The sequence below is a fragment of the Rattus rattus genome, chromosome 1 (genome assembly GCF_011064425.1).
Source record: "Rattus rattus isolate New Zealand chromosome 1, Rrattus_CSIRO_v1, whole genome shotgun sequence".
NCBI classification, from domain to species: domain Eukaryota; kingdom Metazoa; phylum Chordata; class Mammalia; order Rodentia; family Muridae; genus Rattus; species Rattus rattus.
This window is the reverse complement of record NC_046154.1, coordinates 118,873,586-118,886,314: the sequence shown is the minus strand read 5'-3', so window position 1 is coordinate 118,886,314 and position 12,729 is coordinate 118,873,586. Positions and strand designations below refer to the sequence as shown.

The 12,729-nt window shown below is 37.7% G+C and overlaps 1 protein-coding gene across 1 annotated transcript in view; it reads left to right on the top strand.

Annotated features, from left to right (window-relative positions):
• LOC116902795 (protein MMS22-like) overlaps positions 1 to 12,729 on the top strand; it is a 112,448-nt gene that overhangs the window by 61,269 nt on the left and 38,450 nt on the right. The gene's annotated exons all lie outside the window — the stretch shown is intronic.

The window sequence follows — 12,729 nt, the reverse complement described above, 5'->3', positions numbered from 1 at the left end:
GACGCTCTTAGTGATTTTCAAACCTCATTTTTTTTTAAACCTTTATTGTAATTATTTTTAGATACCTCCCCCTCAACACACACACAACACAGGGTTTCTCTGTGTAGTCCTGGAACTCAGAGATTAGCCCACCTCTGCCCCCTTTTTTTTTTTTTTAAGGTTTACTTATTTATATGAGTACACTGTACCTGTTTTCAAACACACCAGAAGGCATCGGATTTCATTACAGATGGTTGTGAGCCACCATGTGATTGCTGGAAATTGAACTCAGGACCTCTGGTAGAGCAATTAGTGCTCTTGACCACTGAGCCATCTCTCCAGCCCCCTTTCTAAGCCTTTTTATCCTCTTATTTATTTATTTATTTATTTATTTATTTATTTATTCTCTTATTTTATCTGTATAAATGAAGAGGTTGCAATTTCATTGACTTGTATGCTCTCATATTTCTTTTTTCCTCTTTTAAGTATCACACACATTTGTGTGTATGTGTGTGCACTCATGTAGATACTCCAGTAATCTAATCTACCTCTTAATTTTGATACTCCATCAAGCTATGTATCTGGTGGTCCCATTTATTTCCTAGCAAAATTAATTAAGACTTAGGGCAGTGCATAGGGGTCTGACCGAAAATCAGCCATTGATAGGAAACTGAGGCAACCACTGTGTAGCTCTAAACCAAAGAGAGGTAGATAGGTATTCACACGAGCCCTGCGGTGGCCATTGTCACTTTAAATAGGCAAGAGGTGGAGATAGGAGAGTGGCCTTTTATTGATGGTTTTATTTGTGTGACAATTTAAGTTTTTGTAGTTAATATTTTTCTTCCTAAAGTAGTAACCTGTAACATGTTTTAGGGCGGCAGGGCATCTTAATTCTTATGTGAATCATTTGAACTTATCACATGGCTTTAGACCGGCTTTGTTGTTCTTTTATAGGTAAAAGAAAGCCATTGTCCAGTACAGCACTGGGTGCCACTGAAGCTACCAGTGATTTGTTTCTAAACCACAAAAATCCAGCGCTGACTTGAGAATCATTTCCTCTGCTCTAATTTACTTACAGCAGACGGTTGTTAGCATAGTTAGTGGAAAAGTTAGTTAGGGAAAGATGATTGGAACCTTTCTTCTCATCTTTTTGGAGTGCGCTGCAAACTTACCTTGCCTGAATTCTTGATGTGAAATATTTCCATAAACATTCCCTTTTTTGTCTTTATTTTGAAGAGCTGAAATGCATTGTTTTGTGAAATATTACACTTTTAAAGATATCTCTTGGTGTGGTCTTTAATTTAGCATTAGATTATTTCTATTTTGAGTAAGTGGTAGAAAGAGCTCCAAGAAAGTATTAGCACAATTTGGAACATAATTTATCACAAAATTAAATCTTTTACAACTAATTTCAGTAAGCTTGTTCCATCTAAGACCTGAAAGACGCTGTCCAGGTTTTCTTTTCTTCTTCATCATCTCCGTACTAATTGTCTGAAAAACTCTAGATAATGGGAGCTTGCTGTTTTTTGATCATATTTATATCAGATTGAATTTTTTTCTTCTTTCTGCTGTCCCATGTTGGCTTTGGGTCACTGACGCAGTGCTTGGTGAAAACATCTATAGAAAGAGCATGTATGCGGTTGACGGCTGCTTTGGTGTCTGTCTAGTGTCTGTTCTGAGCCCCGGGTAAAGAAGCTGGGTATGACAGAACAAAGCTACTCACTATGGTGGCCAGGAAGTGAACACAGGGAGTTAGAGCTCCCAGATAGCTTTGCGGTGCACACTCCCAGTGACCCAACTTTGTTCTCCTGTGCCCTGCCTGAAGAAGAATCCATCTCTTACAGTAGCAAGTCAGTCAGGAGGTAAGCCTTCACAACATGAACGATGGTCACGCCCAAATCATCGCATATTCCCTTCAGAAAACATTTAAATACTAAATTCTCCTTTTAAGAAGCTCAGACTTAAGGCACTTCTTTACAAAAACTTTTGCCCCCTTACTAGTTACCTTTGATAGGTAAATGGGCTGATAAGAAAAATTATTAGAGATACACATTCACTTGAATTTTTTATGTCCTGCAAAACAAGAATTGGAGAACTGCTCAGCACCCTTTTGTTGTTCAGTATGTTCTGTAAATTGTGCTTCTAGAAAGAGTGGGAATGTGGAAAAGGAAAGTGAAGAATTAAAAATGGTTCCAATAAAATGGTTTAATTTATGCTTGTGCAGTTAAGCAGTGCTCCTGGTTAACAGAAATACCCTTCAGCTACACAGGATTTTGGAGGGTTGGAGGGCACTCATTTGCACATAAATAGCCATTAACTGATAAATTCCCAGAGGTCTCCTGTTGCATGTTAGTGCTTCTGACCTACTTAGCTAGCTTAAATTTGTTTTACAGAATTATTATAATTCTGTGCTTAGTACTTAAACTTTGTGATTAATGCATGCCTCACAATACAATTAAAGTATAATTACACAGTTTTGCAGTTTCCTATCATGTTATTACTACAAGGATCTGGATTTTGCAAATATTAGAAGAGTTAAGGTTTGATATTTTTCACTCTTACTGTTATTGTGTGATCACGTTAAAGGGTACTCTTTCACATCTGAAGAATGGAGGAAAGAAGTTGGCTAACTAAATGTAAGGCTTGCTAGCGTTAAAGGATCAGAAAATACATAATTACTTTGGTGTGCTGTCTACACTGACGTGTACCATGCTTTCTTGCCTGTGGTTTTCAGAGCTAAGACTCCTCATTCCATTTTCTTGTAGAAGCCTCGTCACTACACCGTTTGTTATAGAAGCAGAACAAATATTCCGAGTCTACAGAGAAGCAATACAGCAGAACATGGGAATCTGAACCCTAAAATGATCGGGTTTCTGTCTTTTGTGAGTGGGAGTTTGCACTAGAAGGAACAGGCTAAGTTACTGCTGGCCAAATCTAGACCATGGCCTGTTAACTTGAGCTTAAGAATATTTAAATATTTTCAATGACAGTTAAAATAAGATGTGGTATTCAGAACATAAATGCTCACAAAACCCTCAAGTTTTCCAGCCCCCTCACTGGACCTCTGCAGCTTTCTGAAGCATTGAGTTCAGTACTTGGGTCTTGTAAAACGCTGCTGTTCCTGTCCCAGCAGAGCAGAGTACTCTTCAGTGTTTCTAGAGTGATTTGTGGTCGTCTAACGTCTGCCTCTTTACTACCCCTTAAACGTCAGTTACTATTCCCTTGGCTTTGAAATTGGCGAGTGCTCCTTAAAGGTCCGTCGCTCAATATTTACATTTTTTTTTAAAGAAAAAATGTTCTTAGTCAAATCAAATTCTAAAGTATCAGTCCCATTGAAAGGGGTAGGAGTAACAAAACACTTGGATAATTTGAGACGGTTAACACTTCAATTATTATGAATGCATTAAAAATTGTGTTCTGTTTTATGTAATAATTAAAGAATTTCAATAATCATCTTTAATGGACTGCAAAAACTTTTCCTAAAAGTTTTTCTGCACATCGGTGTATTTTAGTGTTAGTAGGCTTTGGCATGTCCCATGTTCTTAAGCAAAGGTGCTGTTATGACTTTGGCATATTTGAGTGGTATTCGACTATATTATTCCGAGAAATTCAGCATCATATGAACTAATGAAGTTTAAACCATTTGTATTTGATATTATTGAGGCACATTTAGGCATTTCCCGGGAGAGGGGCACAAAAACAAAAAAACCCCAGAATGGTCAAAGTAGCAGCCTTTGTGTAAAGTCGATGTACAGTTTTTTCCAAAGAGAAAGTGGTTACCCTATAATGACCAGTCTAATGAATTCAGAAATTCATTGATTGTCCCAGCTCTGGGTAGATTAGTAGAGACTTGCTTGAAGGAGTGGAATTTATGAAATGTTTGCCTCATCCGGCAAGCTGGGCTGCTGTAATACAGCTGCCTCCTCAGTGGTTTGCTTTGATCCTGTGGAATGAAAGGACAGGAGGATCAGCTCAGGTCTAAATGAGATTACAGCTGGTTCTGCCGCTTATCTGGTCTATTGCCAACTAGTGTGGCTTTGCACGTCCTAAGGGGTTTACAACAGAAACTGTTTATTGAGTATCATCGGTTTACTCAACACAAGCAGGCTAATCCTTCCCAGCCTCAGCATGCTGTAGAATTGTGCAGGAGCCAAACCAAAAGCTGGGATTGCCAGATCCTCTAGAGCCCTTTGTCTCGCTCTATATTGATTTTTACCTGAGTTAAAGACAGTGAAAAAATAAAACCAATAACCATTCCTATTGTGAGCAAAAGGTTAATCTTACCTAAAATCTTACAAAAAGCATCTGTTAACCCTAAAAGGGACAGCCTTCCTGTTCTGCGTTTTTAGTCAAGTGGGATTTTTTTTTTTTTTTTTTTTTTTTTAGTTTGAATTTTAAAGAACAAATAAAGGAAAATAGTTTAAGAGATCTTGCTAGGCATTGAAAGTTAAATACTACGTCTTCTAGTAGTGATATATAACAACATGACTTTGTTGAATGGAATGTGAGGTAGCTTATTTCTAACTAAAAGTTTTCACTTTATATCCATTTTACATAGAATATTTTATTTTGTTGTATTACTCACCAGGCTGGGTAATACACCTTTCATTATGGAAAATAAAACTTATCACAAATGAGTGATCATTTTATATAGTGGTATATCTTGGTTAATAGTATATTTCTCTAACAAATAATAAGCCGGTAACTTTGGATATTGTAAAGACAACCTTTAGTGAATAATCTGATATTTTAAAAATGTTACACATATAATTAACATAGTTGGATCTTCAACAAAGATATTTCATACTAGACAATGCTTTGGGTCTGTTCTGTTGTGCTCAATTTCTAGTTTTTATGCACGTTACTCAACCTTTGGAGTGTATTTTTTATTATCAAACTAGAAATAATATTTACCTTACAGAATTTAGAAAAATTTAGAAAGTAACACCGAGTTAATCAGTTTAGTCAAGGCTACTGTAGGTGATCAGGAGCCCAAAGGCATTGAAGATTATATGCATCGAACCCTTCCCCAGATGTTAAAGTGGTATTTAAAAGCTTCATAACACCAATCCTAGCAAGTCCTCAGTGACTACAGATTAGAGTCACTCACTGTTGTCTGTGTGTGTTCCCATGTGGAAACTTGATGCCACCTTCAGACATTGTTCCTCAGGATCCATCCACGTTGATTCTTTAGACAAGATCTCTGACCGGAACCTGGGGCTTGCCGATTAGGCAGACTAGTTTGTCAAGGCAGAGGTCCTCCTGTCTCCACACTCTCAGCACTGACATTCTAAGGACATGGCACTCTGCCTGGCTCTTTTACACTGATGTAAATAATGGAACTCAGGTCTTCATGTTTGCACAGCAAACACTACCGACTGGGAGATCTCCCCAGCACCTCTTCCAGTGCTACCTTTAGAGGTATATATTCTCAGATAGGTGGAAACAGAAGTTGTCACATGAATAACTTAATCTGTAGCAGTAAGTACTGGGGAAGCTGTAAGTATGAAATTTATGCTGTAAATTGGCCATCCAAAAAGTCCAAAATACAACAAAATTCAAAACTTTTTGATCACTGATAGGATGCCTTAATGAAAAATTCACATCTAAGTAATCTGATAGATTGTAGTTACACAGAGGCATGTGCCTGAAAATCAAGGAGCTAGCAAGGTTGGTGTTTTAACATGGGTCCCAAGCGATATAATCTCATAATCGAGAGATCAACTGTAGTTTCAAATGTTTCGGAAGGCCAGAATGACAAACTTTTATATAGGATGTGTGGCTAAGCTCTGTATACGTCCCTTCCAGTTTGAGAGGACACTTCCTACATAGGAGTAGATGTAAATACTGATAACTGCAAGTGCTAAGTAAAAGACAAAATAGATTGTTTAAGAGGAGTATGGAAGTTCCTAGGTTTTCTTTCTCCTAATTGGTAAGGAACATGTATCCTCAGCTACATGCACGTTAAAAAAAAATGTTACTATGGAAACCTTTGGAGACTTTCAAAATGTACTATGTGATGGAATCAGCTTAGACTGATACTTATCTTAAACACAGAGCTTGTCCAATATTTAACCTAATAGGCAAGATGTGTACCAGTTGAAATATAATATTTATCCAATCATTCCTGTTCTATCAAGCCAGGCTCCAAAGCAATAGGTTGCACTCATTCAGTAATAAATTTTTAGCGCATTTGGAGATAAAAGCTGTTGGTGGTGATTGCTTAAACTTTTTGCTCAATCATCTGAATGGTGCAAATCAAAGCATTTTGTCAGGCTGTGAGAAGTTTCACCTAGATATTGCTTCTTCTACACATGGGTCACCATATAAATTACACTCACAGTTTACAGCATAGCTGGTGCTAGAGTTAAATTGATGCCGAGTAGGGGAACTCGTAAAACATTTTCCTGTTAATACAACCAGGCACGGTTGACATTGTTGATGGTCGGTTCCATCTAATAAACCATTGGTTCTCACAGTGATTTTTACTGTGTTTCAGAGGTGATGATGATAAAAGTTTAGCAGTTCAATAGTTCTTCTAGAATGACAGAAAATTAGCTTCACTGTCTATATTACCAGATGCCAGGAAGACTAAAAAACGTAAGGGTGACTGGAGCCTAACCTCGTGTTCTGCAAGACAATGAATTATGAGAACAAACTGTTAATTCAATATTTACTTTTTTCACAAAGACAACTGCTGATTTTTCGCCAAAGGATGACTTTTGGAAATACCTTATTATTGTCTAGTTATCTACAGAATTAAGCCTCTTCCTTTCAGAATAATTATGAGCAGTGCAAGCAACATTATCGTGTATTACCTTTTTCTATATTTACTAAACTTAACTTTCCTCCAAGTATTCTAAGCCTTATCAGAAGTAGTGAACAGCAAGTCATTGTAAACAGTTGTCTCTGATAAGAGTAAATGTGGGGAGTGGGGTGTCCTACTGCAACTGTAATAATGGACACTTTTAAAATACCTATGTGAGCTGGGCAGCGGTGGTGCATGCCTTTAATCCCAGCACTTGGTAGGCAGAGGCAGGTGGGGATTGGTGAGGTTGAGGTCAGCATGGTCTACAGAGTGAGTCCCAAAACAGCCAGGCCTCTGTTACAAATAGAAAAACCCTGCCTCCAGAAAAGAAAAATATATTGCCAAGTATTTCACTTTGTTCATGAAACTTTATGAAACTTAACTTTTTTGTTTGCAGACAGATTAGGTTTTTATATTTTTAGGTGATATTTACAGGATGCTAGTAAAGCCCACATACCTTTTCAGTTCCATCTGTTGTGCCTTGGAATCTCTCTCAAGTGTTATGCCTTCATGCTCAAGTGGTGATCTTGTAGTTGGTTCCACTCATCACAGACCTTTCACTTCATACTTTAGCTTTTTGTTTGTTTTTGTTTTTGTTTTCCTTTTTGAGGCAGTATTTCTCTGAGTAGCCCTGGCTGTCCTGGAACTCACCCTGTAGACCTGGTTGGCTTTGAACTCAAAGATCCACGTGCTTCTGCCTCTGGATGAAAAAAGATGCGTGCCCCTAGGCCTAGCCGCTTCAGTACTTCTTTCCTCAGTGTATACGTTTTTGTTTGTTTGTTTGCTTGTATCATGAAATGGGTGCTTTAAAATTACAGATTCATGCTTTCATTGGTTCTATGCAGATGACCTCTACTTTGCAAAAATAACATATATCAAGCCTTAAGCATGCAGAAGCAGTTAAAAGGTTCATTTGCTGAGGAATTATAAAAGGAAATTAGTGATATAATAAAAGTCTTTGAGGCTCTCGACCCTAATCCCAGAGCTTTATAATAAACCTCACAGCACATTGACTTAGTGGATAATCTTTTAGGAAAGCTTTCTCCCCATCCTTTCCATTCTCGTAAAGGACTGCAGTAAAAGTAAAGAGTGTTTGTGTAACTAAGTGTCTAGAATAACAGTAATTTAAAATTGTGAAGTTTCTTTATAATTAAATATAAATGCGTTATAAGTCAATCTGAGGTGCTTTTATGAAGATTGAATTCATATGTTTAATTTTCATATCTTCTGTTTAGAATTCAAGTTAAATTTAAATTGCTATACTTTTGAATATTAAATGTTTAGATTTTTGGGGGGAACAATAGGTACTCTAGTAGAGAAGTAAAGTCAAGGGAGAAAAGAAATTGGACTGGTATATTATGAGGAATTATTTACTTTGTGCTTAGAAGAAGGTAGAAGAGGGACAAGAGCTATCAGCGTTTATGCACATATAAAATGTCCTAATCTCAAGGGATTATAGATGGGTAAAGCTTATTTATACGCCCTAGTTAGACATTATATCACACTTGTGACTTTATTGTTATTTTCACTAGAATTTGCCTACATTTTTTGATACAAACCTTTCTGAAGCAGCACTATGTTCTTTCTGACTCCTACTTGGCTGACTTGTAATCCAAACTACTTGTCACTGTTGGATCTGATGATAGGGTTTTTAAATCCATTAACAGTTGGCAGTGGCCAGTAGTGTCTCCTATAATTTACTGGTTTTCTTGAATCTAAGAGAAGCACTGAGGAAGCAGAATGCTTTAGAGGTTTTAGAAAATTATTTATCAAAGGACACTGCGTTGCTAGTTGCATTAGATATTGTAATTATACTTCCATACAGTCTGTTGACATGGAATTGGATTTGATTTAAATGGAGGGAGGAAAAGGAGACCGGACATTTTCAATATTTATTGATATACCCATTCCATTAAGATAAATTATAGAGCAAATTTTACTGCAATAGGGCCACTTTAGTTGATGTAGTTAAGAATTAGTCGACATTACCATTAGACCCTTTTCTTTTTTGAAATATATTCCCACCAATTAGGAAAAGTCTCAGAAACAGAGTTTATTTGTATAATAGGTGACTGAAAATACTTGAGTACATTCAGTGAATGTAAGAAATGACTCCTGAGTTTTTACGAAGCAAACCATGTTCCCTCATGGTGCATGTCAGCTAAAGATGTAGTGGAATGATCACATTTGTCATTAGAGGGTAACAAAGCACACTCCCATTTATTTTTTATAAGACAGCTGGTCTGTCCGAAGCCTCCTCCTGAACTCAATTTTAAATTCTCAATTGGCTGGTGAGGCCAGAAGGGATATTTACCTAATTTGGTTCCTGAGATGACTTCATTCAAATTACCAGTGATCACATGATCGAAAAGAATTGAGCGCTTCATTTTCCACAGCTGTTTTCCGTGCTCTTTGTCCTGACTTGAGACTGGAGCGACCTCAGCCTGCTCAGCATCTCCCATTTCCTTAGCATCTGTGTAGGCAGTGCATTTATTCTCAGGCATAAAGTCCTGAGGTCGTTAAACTCCTGAAAGCTTCCTCCTTTAAGTTTCAGATGTATTATTAAAGATGAGTGCATCTCTTATCCAGCACAAAGGACAAGTGAGCTAGCTAGGCACACGAGCCTGGTGACCCACATAGAGGTGGCAGAGAACCAACTCTACAAAGTTGTCCTCTGGTCTGCACACATTCCTCATAATTTGTTTGCCCACAGCACACCCTACAGAAACGGTCTTACTCATGACTGCCCTCCAACCAAGGAATGAAGATCCATGTTGTTTTCCACTGGTGACCTTACTATTGTCATATTCTAGATTCTGTGTTTCGTATAGAAGGCTGTTGTCTTATCTCTGCCATTTTCAACCATTACCTTACTTGCCATTAAGTTTGGAGCATGAGCTCATAGGAATCGAGTGCCTAACTGAACAAACATAGTCTAAAGCATTTAGAAATGAGCTGCCATGGTCTAGTGATGATAGTTTGGGGGGGTTCCTTTAGCAGTCTACAGGTCATAATATCATATTCCTTAACAGTTTCTTACATTTCATAGAACTTCATCTAACCATCGCTTGTCTTCATTCATAACAATTGCTTGAAACCGCTTATAGTACAATATCTAGAGTTTACATACAAACATAGGTTAAACTGCTACCACAAAGACAAAATAACAGAAATAGATAATAATAGAGAAATGTATTCATTCAACTCACGGCCATGTAGTAGAGAGCACCCATTGCTGGCATAGCAAAATTAGCCTTTTCATTTAACAGGATGTCTAAGTGTGAATCCTTATGTACAGCGTGATGTTGGCTGTGTAAGGTGGTTTTGTTTGTCTGGGTTGATTGGGGTTTTTTGGTTTGTTTTTTTTTTTTTGTTTTGTTTTTGTTTTTTTGACCTTGATGACTTGTTTACTTAAGTTCAGCTTTTGAGACAAACTTTTGAAATCCCAAAGATTATTGTCGCAACAATATTTTAGTAAGGACACATGCAATTCACTGTAGGATCTCTCATAGAAGTGATCATTTGATTACCCTCTGTCTTTATAATTTTAACCACACAGTATCTGGTAGCAGAAAAGCCTGAACTGGTGAGCATAGTGCACTGCATTCCATTATTATTCCAGTTAAAGTTCTGCCTCTCGCCACCGCCATTTGTCATATGTTAGGACTGAATTGTTGGTAATTCCCTAGACCTGTGTTCTCAACCTGTGGGTTGTTGATGCCTTTGGACGTTGCATATCAGACATCCTGCAGGTCAGACATTTATTATAATTTATAACAGCAAAATTACACTTATGAAGTACCAGTGAAATAATTTTATGGTTGGGGTCACCACAACATGAGGAACTGTATTAAAGGGTCACAGCATTAAGAAGGTTGAGAGCCATTGCCCTAAACAGTGCAGAATTTCCTGTTACTTTATTTATATTTTTTTAATTTCTTGACCTTTTCTGTAGTATTTTCAATTACTACAACTTTCATGATAGTGCTGGTATTTCCTCTCCACGAAGCACTCACTGCACCCCTAGTTTTTTTTAAGGTCATAGTCCTTTGTGTATATCTTAAGTGTACATTCTTTGAATGGGAGCATTATGTACGCTGGCTAGCACCCTGGAAAGTGTTTCCTGGAACTAGACACGGAAGTGTTTTTGCGTGCTCAGCGCTGGGAAGAATGGCTCTGGTATCTGGATTCACTCTTCTCCTCTAGACAAAGTGTATGTGTTTTTAATTAAACATTGCTTTTTTTTTGTTGTTGTTCTGATTTCAGCCAGTGATTGACATCATTGAACAAATGGTACCCCATTTCTATTTACTGTATTGCCTTCTAATGCTTCTATAAACATGTCCAGAATAGTCAAAATGGTTGTTTTTCCCTCTAACCTCTGTGCTGTTATACTTTTTTTTTTTAAGATATAAATTACACTTCTACATTTGTAGCCTATCATGCACTTGGATTTTATGCAGAATTCTTACCATCATTTTTTAACACCTCATATGATCGCTAACCTAGTATCTATCTGCTGCCCTGTCTCATGTGGGGATGGTTAAGCACCCATTGTAAGTACTCAGCCAGTGTTGCTGCATGAAACCTTAGGGCATATTACCATAGTGCTTTGCTGAAGTTAGGATCTGAATGCTGAATGTCACTATGTACTTCATAGTTCATACTGCTTCTCTGTAGAATCCTCCTGCTCAAAGCAGTCAAAACTCTGCTTTGTAAAGTACTCTAGGATTGGGTCTGTAAGCCAGGTCTCTTGTTTATCACTTGTGCCTCATCAGTGGCCTGCACAGGCATTGTAAACAGAACTGAAACTGTGTTATTTCATTGGCAGAGACTGAGTTTCTGTTTACCTAGAGGCATTTGAGGTTGCTTTTCTCTTCCCCACTTCCCAGTTCTTAAAGACAGGATTGTATCAGGTAGTGGTTCTCAACATCCCTCAAGCTGAGACCCTCTAATATAGTTCCTTATACTGTGGTGACCCCAACCATAAGATTATTTTCGCTGTTACCTCATGACTCTAATTTTGCTACTGTTAAGAATCACAATGTAAATATCTGTGTTTTCCAGGGCTCTTACATGACTCCTAGAGAGGTCATTGCCCACAGACTGAGAACTGCTGTATTAGATAGTTTTTAAAGTAATTTCCAGCTTTAAATTTTGGAACTTGGGTTATTTGTTATTTTTGTATAGAGAAGCAGAAATGGACAAGCGAAGAAAAGGATCTAAGGGTGTTGCTCATGAGGGATCCTCATTTTCTTTCTGTCCACTGTGTGACCAGTTTATCACAGGCAGACCTTACCATAGCAGCACAGGCCTGCTAAGTTCCCAGGGAAGAATGCAGAGAAGAGCCACAGATCGCATTTGTTGCCACTCCAGTGTGGTTGGGGTCTGATGAGACATGTGGAATCGAGACAGATGAAAACAGGAAAAGAGATCATGGAATGTGGGGAAAGGGGAACTGAGTAACGAAATCTCTTTACTGTAAGAAACGAGTCGAGACGGCAGAACTCAATATGAAGCTTTCAAACTGTGTGAATAGTGGGTTTGAAAGAGTCTGGGTGTGAGTGTGGACTTATGAATACTTCTGAAGACTTACATGCTTTTCAGAAGAATCCTGTTAGGTGTCTGTAACAACCATTAGCGCTGTTCTTGACTCAGGACTAGGAATCGGAAGTCATTCCTTCCAGGGTCACATGGCTCTGTAGCTTTGCCATAACTAACTCCATAGCACATTCTCCTTTAGTCTCAATTCCTCATCTCTAAGATTTGAATAATAATTGTTTCTGCTTCACAGGATGAGAAATAATGCTTATAAAATAGTTGACATAATACAAGGCTCATAGTAAATGCTAATAAATGCTAGGTATTGCTATTATTTCTACTATGAAAGCTACAATTTGAGTAACTTGACATTTGGCACATTTATTTTCTGTGATACTATA